This window comes from Coturnix japonica, chromosome 5, assembly GCF_001577835.2.
Source record: "Coturnix japonica isolate 7356 chromosome 5, Coturnix japonica 2.1, whole genome shotgun sequence".
Taxonomy (NCBI): domain Eukaryota; kingdom Metazoa; phylum Chordata; class Aves; order Galliformes; family Phasianidae; genus Coturnix; species Coturnix japonica.
The window spans coordinates 8,491,144-8,503,328 of record NC_029520.1 but is presented as its reverse complement, the minus strand read 5'-3'; positions in this window follow the sequence as shown (position 1 = coordinate 8,503,328).

Here is a 12,185-nt window from a genome sequence, read left to right as displayed (position 1 = left end):
CTCTGCCTCTTACAGTAAGAACAAACGCAGCTTGACACAGCAGCTATGAGAGGGGAAAGGCCATAGGGAACTACAGTTTTTGGAGCATGCACAAGGCACCCAGGAAACCTGAGACCAAAACACTGCATTGTGTAGCCCACTGCAAACCCTGCCTCTGAGAGGTCTGTTCATGACAACAACAAACTGAAATCACATCCCACTCCTCTTTGCATGACACCTGCAAATGTATGGCTTTCAGCGTAATAAATGTGCTAATCAGAGCGATGGATCGGTGAACTGGCCAGCATTAAGAACTCATACATGACTGAACAAGAGCCAATGGCCAAGGCTGCTCATACAGTGAGTTTAGCAGCATGGTGCAGGAATGCCTGGAATGTTTCAGCCAGCAGGTACTCAAGACATCCCACTCTAGGAAACATCTGCAGTTCTCACATCAAGTCTCCCTGCCCATTGCCTCCCTGAGACAGCTACAGTGCCCCCCCCCCCCCCTTCTCCTGCAGAGGCTCCACACAAAGCAAAATCTCTTGCACTCCAGTCTTAACCTCAGCTTTCCTTTCTGAGCAAAAACTATCACAGGAAATGGAAATCCCACAAATCAGCAACATACTGGTGCCATTCCAAATGGGCTCTTGGTACGGATATGGCTTTGGATGAAACACTCCTGCCCATCCAATTAATTCTTATCACTTCTGGACAGGTAACGTGACTGGCAAGAAATGTCTTCTGCCCGTTTATAATTGGATGAGAAACTTCACTTCTAGAAGTGAAAGTTGTGAATCACCAGAGCTGGCACTAAATCTGACATGAAGTGCAGATGTGTCAGTGTGAGGAGGAGGCAGACATGGAGCCAGCTGCCAATTTGGCAGTGTAAAATTCTGGAAACACATCAGCCAACACACTCCCCAATCCTGTCTCCAAGATCTTTTGTGTTGCTTACAGATTTCTCCTTTCCAAGGCTCAGAATCTGATCAGAAACCCTTTCTGGATTACAAAAGATTCCTCTTTATAAAGCAAGGCAAGTTGGGCCTGTACTCCACTTTCACTGAGTAAACTTACATAAAAAGGGAAGAATGCCACCTGAATTCTTGTGACACCTTTAGGCCTAAAGCAGAACAAAACCAACACAAAATAGAGCAGCTTCAAGGCTTTACTGACTCAAGAGCACAGGGACATCTAACATACAGACTTCTGTGACAGCCTAGAACTTCACAATTGATGAGAAATATCACTTGCTTGGATGATGACACAAAGCTGCAGAGGAGGGGTAAATTTGGCTGCCTTGGCTTGCAGAGGGGAATTTCCTTCAATGCAATACTGCTCTACCAGCTGAAAGCACTCAGTTGTCTATTTTTGCACAACACTTCTCCAAACAAAGGCATTATATTGATACACTAAATTGAAGTCCACACTCTGAGAAACTGCAAAGCTGACCACTCCTTCTTAAGAAGTAAGTTTTAGAGAAGTCAACAGCTTTAGAGAAAGGGCAAACCTCTCATAAAACAGGGAGAGGAAACAGAAAACTCCTTTTGCTCTTGGATTTCTGCTTTCCACCACACAGTGCATGTGTTTCTCTGACTCACTGCACAAATAAATAGCTGCACAGTTGCCTGGAAATCCCAGAAGTCCCCCTCCTCCTCAGTACAGTTCTATCTTTTATTCAAGGCCCAGCTTCTCCACTGTTAGGATCTACTTCATTTCCACCTCCTGGGCCATCAGGTCCTATCTTTCCTCTCCTGATAAGGTTGCTCCGCTTTGTTCTTGTGCCTTTCTTTCCATCTCCCACTCCTCCTGTTGCCATCTTTCATGGGAGTGCTGCACAGTCTCTTTGTTGTTTCACTTGCTGACTCATTCAGTCTTAATTTATTTTTGGAGCCTCTGAAAGAGATCGCTAGAAGCTGCAGACAACAAAGCCTTCAAACCTGGCTCTAGGACCAATGTTTTTGCTCAGTCTCAAAAGAAGTTGCACTCCTGCTCTGAGTGAAAGAATGTGACTCTTATGTAGTTCCTCAGCTCATAGCAAAAAGGTTTGTGCGTGCTGATCATAGCAGCAAATGAGAAACAGAGCAGAAAAGGTTCAGTGAGAGGCTATGTTCAAACAGGACACATAGTACTACTAAGTAGAAACAAAGAAAGCCCGCAGTGTCAGCTGCCATGTTTCTGTCTCTGATTAACAGGTCACAAAACTCAATTATTCACAACTCTGAGAGTAGCAATGAGTAATTCTGCAAGTATCAAAGAGGACAAGGGATGCTCATTCACCAACAGTGAAACTGAAATTCTCAAGGAGATATTCAGCTTTATTCCTGCATGGTAAGGTGCTTAGAGCACCATCCTGTGCCACTCTGGGTGCACATTTTCCTCTCAGAGCAGAGGTGCCCCAAAAGGAGGACAACAGCACAGGACTTACAGAGCCTGAGGGAATGGTTTGATGGAGCGCACACTGTTGGCCTGGAGCTGCTGCTGTGGAGGTCAGGGACAAATCAGCCATTGGTTTATGTGGCAGCATTTATACCAGCTGGCATTGCTGAAAAAAAATGCCACCCGTGGGCTCTGTGAAACAGGGTTGCTTTCTCTGCCCCACAGTGGAATTGAAAACTTCTTTCAACTACAGGCCTGCAGAACTGATAGTCAGTGGAGAAGAGCTATCTAGCCAGCACTTTTGTGATGCTTTTACAAAAGAAAGGGATCACAACTCTTTGAATAGAAACATTTTCTGTACAGAGATTTGTTTCCAAGCAGAGCTAAAGAGAGTTCACTGCTGCCAGAACCTGTGAGTCCTCATCCAAAACTACGACATCTTATCCTGTCTGGTAGCTTTCTTTCCTTGTTAAAATAAACCCCCAACAGACTATTGTTAAAAGCAATGAAACTGAAATCCTGGAAAACCTACTGAGCAACAACTATCACAAGGTGCCGCAGCACTTGAATCTTCAGGCAGTGTGGTATCTGCTGCTGGGAAGAACTTAAAAACCTGAGACAAAGCACAAACCACTAAATGAAACATCCACATAATAGAGCTAGCAAGGCACTAAGATGAAGCCTGAAAGACTGCCAATGTCAACAAACAAAACTTGCTACACACCCAGCCGTAACAGGAAGCAGGAATTCCTTGTCCAGAGATGTCATTTGAACAGAAAGTCCTGGAGATAAGTTCTGTGAGAGCACTGACCCTGGGATGGTATGTGCCAACAGGTTGATGGTGAGATGGCAAACCGGATTCCTCTAAATTGAGGTGGCACGTGCAGTTACCTCAGAGCGTTTCACTGTGCCGCAGCTGAGGCTGTCAAGGTGCTTATAGCAAAGTTCAAGTCATTGTTGTTTCAGTGAACATGTAATTCCATAGCCCTGCAGGGATTTTTCGAGGCTGAGGAAGTCCAGAGTCTAAGGTCAAGCCCTCATAAAAGAGAATTTACTCACACTCAGCTGACTCTCATATTGCCCTTTGAATAGACACATCAACAGGAGTTACGCTGCCTCACTCACCTCCCTTTTCAATACCATTTTGTCAATGTAAACTGGAAGCAGAGATGACAACTCAGACCTGCTATTGTGAACTTTGGCAGCAGTGTGAACTGTTTACCCTGACCACAGGGTAGCATCACCCACCAAGCTCCAAAATCAACATGAACTAGATGACACAACAGGCTCAGATAACATTCACTGACAAGACAGCAACACTGGAGAAGTAAACCATCATACTCCAACTACTGCCTTGTGAATTGCAACACTGCTCAGGGTAATACACTTTACCCTAGGAACAGGCATACACGGCTTTGTAACTGATGTCTTGCTTCACTCTTGTACAGAAAAGGGGACTTAAGCATGGGCCTAGAGATTTTTTTAACTGGAGTACTTACTGTACTGAGGGGCTGCTCACAACACAAGCTGTTGGTAAGCACCTGGTCATGCGTACTTGTACTAACCTAAAAGAAACTATGCACTCATGTTTAAACTCTATCTTTAGCAGAGTAATGGTCTGGCACTGCTGGTAGCACTGAGAACTTGCACTGTCCTCCTCATCCCGTCCTTCACAGTTTTGCTCACTGGAAGTCTTCCCTGAGTGGGAAATTTCCACTCCTGGAAAATTTCCCAGAGTGGCTCAGCTGACAGTTGCATTAAAAATCACAGCGTGTGTTTGTAAATGTCCTTGTATCAAACGTTCAGAGATGTAACACAGCAGAGATGTAATTGCCACAGCTAGGCTCTTAACTGCTTATATCCCAGGGTGTGCTCTTAGCAGAGCTGACCAGCTCCAAGCACACAACTGCAGATCTTGCTCCCCTAACAGCTGCATAACTTTATGTCTTTGCTACAAAATCCACTGCTCAGGTTTTTTCCTCGTTTTCAGGGTCAGCCATCCACACCCATCCACAAAAACCCGACTCATAAATCTTTCAGCTGGCAAATTAAGGTAAAAATTAACAAGATCACGAAGACCAGTCAGTGCTAAGACAGCCTCCCTGCCCCAGCAGCTTCCCAGAACTGTTTTTAGAGCAGATACCTCACACCGTCCTCCTTGTCTCGTCCTTGACAATTCTGTCCATTGTTCCCTGGAAAACTTCCCAGAACGGTTCAGCTTACAGCAGCACTAAGAATCTCAGCATGTGTCAGTAGATCTTTTTGTATCAGATGTACTGAGATATAATGCAGCAGATGCTTAATTATCACAAGGTTTGCTCTGTTATATCCTCGGTTGGTTGTTACTTGAAGAAAGAATGAAAGAACGAGAGAAAGAGTCAGCAAGTAACCACAGTCCCTTCTTTCAGCAGTAGCCAGACTACCATTTTTTGGAACTTTTCCTGATATAACAAAAAAAAGAAAAAAAAAAAACCCTCACACCATAGAGTCAGAAACTTGGGCCACAGTGGTTTTGAATTCCACAACTTGTAATTTTCCCTCTGGATTTCTATACACGTATTACTGGAAATAGAATTGACTGCTAGGCAGTCATCCTCCACATATGTACTCAAGAAGCAGGGAGCCTCTGGACGCCAACTGCTGGTATCAAAAGGAGATTTTCACCAAAGCAACCCGAATTCCTGAGTTAACTGATATCCTGCTTGTCTGATCACTATCACCATAGTGACTGCAGGAGCTGCCTCTCTGCAACTCACAAATCAGAGAAACAGGAAAGCAACACCAGGAAGGAAACAGCTTGAACTTAAGGACCAGTAGAGAAGTGAGAAAAGTGGCTTGAACTTAGTGCCCAGTGAGACAGAAACGGGCTGTGGGTCAGAAGCACCCTAGGGCCACGCTGCAATTGGAGAAACAGTTTAAGAAGAGGCGAATGCAGCTTGTGCGTGTGCTTCACAGAGTACCAGCATCAAAGGGCTAGCACAAAGAACAGGGGTGCTAGAAGACAAATCAAAGTGAAAGAAGAGCAGCTGAAGATGCGGAAAGTAAAGAAAGAAGGAATTCACAGCAAGGTAACAAATGCCTTTTAGCTATAGCTGCAGTGAGCTGATTCATTCCCCCCTGACATCGCTTGTGTGGCCTGCTCCCTCTTCTGGGGAAAACTGGCAAAAAAAAAAAATAATAATAATAAAAAAAACACAACCCAAATTGCTCCAGGAAACAGGACACCCACAGAGCTCAGGGCAGACTGTGCCTGCATTTGCCAGGTTATTCCGGTCAGGGAGGGTTCAAGGTCCCTGTGCTGCTCCTCTGAGCACGGCAGCCCTGGCCAGAGAATCTGTACCCTCGGGGCTCCAGCATACGCATGCACAGACAACAGCAGTGCTCTATTCTCCCTGCAATGGTGCTGCTGCCAAGCACCTCCCAGAGCATCTTCTGATCTCAGCCGGTGGGACTGGCCATATATTTGCGCAATAGGCCAGCATCCAAGAACTGCAGCGCTCGCAAGCACTTGTCAGAGTAAATGCTGGGGGTAAAAATGCTTCTCTTCTGGGAAGAGGACAGAGATCATCGGTTGGTCACGAGTGCTAGAAAGCCTTGACGTTTTTAGTCACAGAAATAAATTTCAGTGCCTGTGAGTGGGGAGAAGGAAAATAAATCTTAAAATATACCTTTGTACTGAGAAACACCCATCACTTCCTATCCTTTGCTCTTTCAGGATTCCTTTGAACAGTTAAAACCTTTGCAATGAATCTAGCTGTGAAGATCTTGCAGTAAGATTAGATCCATCTGTTCAAAATTGGTGTGTTATGGCAGCCAGTAAATACCCGGATAATGCAGCACTGGGAGAGAGGAGAAAGGCTGTGCTGAGATTAACAGTGCATGAGCAAGACAGGTGCCTCTTTAACTTCTTCTTTCTAAATCCACAAAGAACTTTTCTACAGCAAACTTATAACTTAAAAAATACACAACTAAAAATGAGAAGAACAATGCACAGCCATTCCATTTGCTTTACAGCTGCTTTGCAGTACCAGGACTCCTCCTCTTTACAAGATCTTGTGCTTCAAGCACTGCAGCACCCATGTCTGCCAGCTGCTGAGGAACCAGGCTCTGTGAGGGATGCTCCATTTCCTTTGAAAAATCCAATCTGCCTAGAAACATCCTTGGTGAATGCAACTGCATGGCAACAGAAAAGATGTGGAAGACACATTTTTAGAGACTATATTAGGCTTGAATACGGGGAGATGGAAAGCTTTTACAAAAGAGAAAAATGGAAAAGAAAATATCTATCACTCTATGGCATCTACAAGCAACAAGATGGAAGTGTGGCTTAATTATGTTACTGTTCTAACGATAGGAGTTATGCCTACCTAATTTAAGACCCATAGTAATACAAAACTTTTCATAATAAGGACAAGTCCTCGTCCTGAAGAGTTTTATTAGATTGGTGACAAGCTACAGAACGCAGATCAGGAGCCAAACTTCAAATTCTTTGGTGATGTGTAAGGCAATCTCATGAAGGACACACAGAAGCAGGAGAAGCAATAAATACAAGGTAGGAAAGTTCAAGATTATAAAGAAAAGTTCATTGCAGCCATCCCTGGCCAAGGCAAGCAACCTGATTCCCAGGCACAGAAACAAGCTGCTATAGCTGGCTGAGATCAAACTGATCCTTCTCCCCAGAGACTGCCAACTTTGCTGCTGGGGCTGCAGAGCAGGACACAAGCCAGTACCTCGGTGTCCACAGCATATTATAGCCTGTCTCTGTCACAAACCCACCTCTACCAAAGTTGATTCTGAAAACTGGGCGCCTGATGTTAGGGCTTACATTCCCTCCTGGCTCCCTTGGCAAAGACACTTCTCACAGTCAGCTGTGGAGGAGCTCTGCTTACGAGGTCCGTGCCCCTCTGCTATCTATGATGATTTCCTTACCTGTTAAACCCAGCCACATACCTTTAGGTTTGACACTGTCTCCTGTCTCTTCAGTCAGGCAACACTTGAAACCGTACAGAGTGTGACATGTGAGTATCAAGGTACTTCACTGCACTAAGAGCAGTATTTATGAGATCAGTGTCTGACACTTCCCTGCTATGCACAGTTAAGGAAGCCAGCTCCTCTGTGCCCCATTGTCTCTATCTATAAGCCCGGCACAGCAGCTCAGACCTCTTTCAAAGATCAGTGTGATATATGGTAGGTTACTGCCACGTTGTTGGCAATTCTTGATGTTGAGACAATTCTGTGACAGCGACAAGCCTTGAGAGCCAAGGCTACAGAAGGCCACACAGTATTTAGCTACACCTTCACAATTCATATTCCTCCAAAGTTTCCATTAAGATTTCATTAAAACAAATCTTTTAGACTGGTTCAGATAATAAATACCTTGCAATGTGGGGAAAGAATATCAAGTAAACCAAGCATGAGAGATCAGTCTTAAGAGAGAGATGTTGACTAGATAGCCAGGATCTTCCTACTGCTGGTAACATATAGCAAGGAATTGCAAAGCTTGAGCAAATAATGACTTAAAAGTGTCACACAGCAGCAGGATGGCAGCAGCCAACTTGTTCTCACTTGATTTTGGAAGCTGCAAGACCCACCAACAGCTTCTCCCCCCCCCAGGGAATCCATGCAGCATTCCTGAGGCAAGTGTTAATGCTGGATCTCGACCAAGAAGGGATTCTTATAGACCCAGCAAACAACAGGAGGATGGCATATTGCTTGCTCCTTTCTCCTATTTCCCCCCCTTGTTCCATTTCCCGGTACTTCCCCTTGACCAAGAACCCTCTCAGCAGCTACCAGCTAAATGCAAGGTGAAGCAGCATGAGCCACCTGCTTAACCTGCTTGCTCCTCCCAGTAGTTATTCTGCTAATGGAAGCAGCAGAAACTCAAAGAAACAGGCATGGACAAGGCTGAAAAGCACTGACAGAGGAATCACCTCATAGTGGAATGCAAAGGGATTAAAGCTAGGAAGAGCACAGCTGTGTTCAGCATCAAATTATTCCCTTACCCTCATTGGCTAGCACTGCTCTGTAACTTGGATCATACCCTGCCTCCAACTCACTGCTCATCTGCTTGCTTTCTTCTCTATGTATCATTTAGATGCACTCTCAGGATATCACACAGCAAAAAGCAATAAAGAGCCATGCAGCTCGTAACAAATACATACTAGCTTCTAAAGAGAGCTAAGCTGCAGGGCTGAGAAATCCTTCACTTGGAAGGAGAGTGCCACCTTGTGCTGGGAAAGGAAGCAGTCAGATGGATAAAATCCAATCTGTCTGCAAAACTAAATGATAGAATGGGGCCAGAAGCAATCTTCGGAACAAAGCTGTTAGTTTTGGTTCCTGCTACCCACCTGCACCATTCTCAATCCAATACAGTCCCTGCTGTAGGGAGGCTCTGCTTTTCGAAGGGACAGGCAAGCTAGAGCAAGCAGTTCATCCTTACAGTACTGACCCAAGCCACAGCACACAGCCTTACCCAAAGAAGACATACCTGAGATGTAACTGTGCATGAACAAAGGGTGGGTGCCTTGTCTTCAGTGGAGATGAGGTAGAAACAAGGTATCACATCAGACAGTAAATCTGAGGATTCTACTATAGATCTGGGTTAAAATTTATCTGGTCAAACCATGCAAGATACCTCAAACCTGAAAATGCCTGGAACTCCATACTGACTCTAAGGGAAGCTTTAGCATAACCAGCTTTGTGGAAACATTTATATGTTTAAAAATGGGAGGTTGCTACTGTGTGAAAAGAGAAGTTCCCTAAAGACTCAGGAAATTCAGAATTTGGTTCTATTTAAAAGAAATGTGGATGTCCCACAGAAATGAAACTGAAGTATATTGCTGTCATCACAAAGGGTCTTAAACTGAATTCCAAAACTACCTGAGTAAGCAGTCCTGTCTCCAGAAAGCCCAAGGATGCATACAAAGGTTACCCTTTATGCACATACTCCCAAGTCTGAGTCACCTGATGCTATTTGCATTTGCTGAAGTAGCTGAAACACACAAGCAAAAACGACACTCATCATACCAAGAGTTCGGGGCTTTTTACTAGAAATCTAATAAGCCTGAAAAGATTTTGATCCTATTACACAGTGTGTTCCCCAACCTGGAACTAATCCCCATTTGTCACCACAGGCAGCTGAATAATCTCAGAATTCAGTTATATTCTATAGGAGAGGTCCTTATGCTACACTGTCCCATGTTCAAATGGAGTATGAGTTGCTTGGCTTCTGGATTTCACTGCAGATCTGAACTAGCTAGACTCTACAGTATTTTACTATGGCATTTTGGAAGAAAACTTTCTGAAACGCTTCAGTCATTTAAAAGGCTAAGTCTGATTTTTAAAAGTAATTGTAAACCCCATCTTACCATTAAGACTAAAGCCTGTACATTCCCTTCCAAGGATGTGTGCTTTGAGATTAAAAGCCCCAAGCTGGATCTCAAGGATTGATGTCAATTCCAAAGTTGGCGATTGTTGTTTACCACTTAAACATGAGCAATTTGGCACCTCCTGGGCATTGACAGAATAGGCTGTGACTCATCTTTTGGGCTACAACATTTTGGGCAGCCCTTGCACTTGAGCTCTTGCACAGGAAAGGACTCAGCCTCTGCATCTGGAAAGACATCTTTCTGTCTCAGCATCCGATATTTTCCAAGAGACTGCGATAACAATGAGGACAAATGACCCAGCAGTCTCATACTAATGCTGTCTATGCATGATTTCTAAAATTATGAATAAAATCACATCCTGCTCAACACAATTATAGGTTGTAAACTGGTCGAGAACAAAAATCTGTTGCAAAACATTGCAGCCAACACAATAATTGGAGCAGAAAAACTATAAATCTAATTATGGAAGAGAATTGACTTCTGATATGCATCACAAAGCATCAGTGGAAAAATCTATGTTCCATTGCACCCACTGGTAGCTCTGCACTTGACTGGAACTCACTACCAAAACCACGAGTCTTTTGCCTGTTAAGTCAAACCAATTTCCAGAGCAACACTGTCTAGTTGGCCCCATTCTGCTCCAGAGCTGACATACCTGTACCTACAAGCCATTCTCCAGCATCATCACAGCTTCTGTGATAGGAAATTTCTGGCCAAGCTTCACATATGGATGAGTCCAAGTAAAATTACACAGGTTAAATCACATGTAGCTTCCTAAATCAGGGAAGAAGCTGTGGGCTTCCTTTGCCTGTGGAGAGAAGGAATAGCATTGAAACCATCACCTATGCCCTGTAATTGTAAGGACATTCCACTGGATTATTGTAAATGAGGTATTATGGCTAGAACTGATGTGACGCTGTGGAGAACAAGCAGCAGCTGCTACAGGCAATAAAGAGCAATTCCTTACCTAGCGCTATGGAACAGCACTGAAGAAAGAGAACATAACCCTGTCCACTTGTGAAATCAAGAGTTAAGTAAGCTGCAACAGAGCATGCAAGGCTACCAGCTTCTTTACGGCACAGCCCAAACAAGAATGTTTCCTGGGAAAAGGATTTAAGAAAACACATGATACTAGTGAATACAGTGCAGACATAAGTAACTTGGCTTTTCATTTTCAGCAAGTGTTATTCCAGTTCTCCTGCCTTCGCCCTCTCATTTTAAAAGCAGCAATAGATCATACAAGTGTGGGTAACAGAGGCAAACTGGCAAGCAGCAGCTAAAAGCAAACCTGCATATGCACTCTGGGGAGCTCTGCAGGTGCATTTAACACATCACATCAGGCAATATTACTGAATAAAGCCAAGGCACTGTGAAAAGCAGAGTAATATTGAACAATGGTAACCTTTGTGCAAACTAATACCTGAGCATTTGAAGAAGATACAGAAACACCACCCACCAGGGCAGGTCAGCTTGCCCTGTGCAAGGCAGATGCAAAGCAATCATCTCTTCTGTCTCCCTAGGACTGACACGAATACTACTCAATAGGATCAAACCTCCTGCACTGTATTTTGCAATGATCATGTTGTACAATAAGCCAGTGCATTTTTAACTTTCACATAAAAAAAATCTCTTTGGGCTCATCTACCAGTAAACATCTAAACACAGCTCTAAGTCGTCCAGTACAAGAAGCTTGTTCATGGAACAAGATCAATCCAAATTTCCTGATGCCTATAGAGCTACCTACAAATAAAACCTTTAAGTTCCATTAAGACAATCCACCATACATGGCTCAGTGCTTAAAAATGCCAGCATACTTACCAGTCTTTCTGCATTCAGTGTTCCGTGACCTAAAAACCCACGTCTGTCAGAAAAAGATCATGCATTACACATAGGCTTTTTAAAAACATACTCTGTACATGAGAGACAGGCTGCCTGTAACAAGGCGGACGTTTTAAAGATGAAGTTAGAAGTACTAGGTTTAATTCTACACTCAATCCTATACTACAAATACATCAGGTAAACGAGATGAAACTGATTCCATCATACGATTTGCAGTCTGACAAGTTAGTGAAATGCATTTGGAAAGATTCACTTGAAAGAAAAAAGCAATAACTTTTGTACAGAAGTCAGAGATGGTCAGACCATCAGGAGCAACTCATGCAAACTACCCACACATCACCACCGGTGGTCAATGCTTTCAAACCTGGATAATGCAACCTTCATGTCCTTCCTCTTCCAGGCACAGAGCACTGGACCTGACAATAGTATGCAATGACAGCTGACTGAACTGATACAACAAGGTGCTTTTTGATGAGATGCCTGTTTCTACATCCTTCGATGGATGAATTCTGAGTCTCAAACTATGGCTGAACAGAAACAAAGACCACACAGACCAAACTGCCATGCGGTTACAACTACAAAATGTGCAAATTTTAGCCC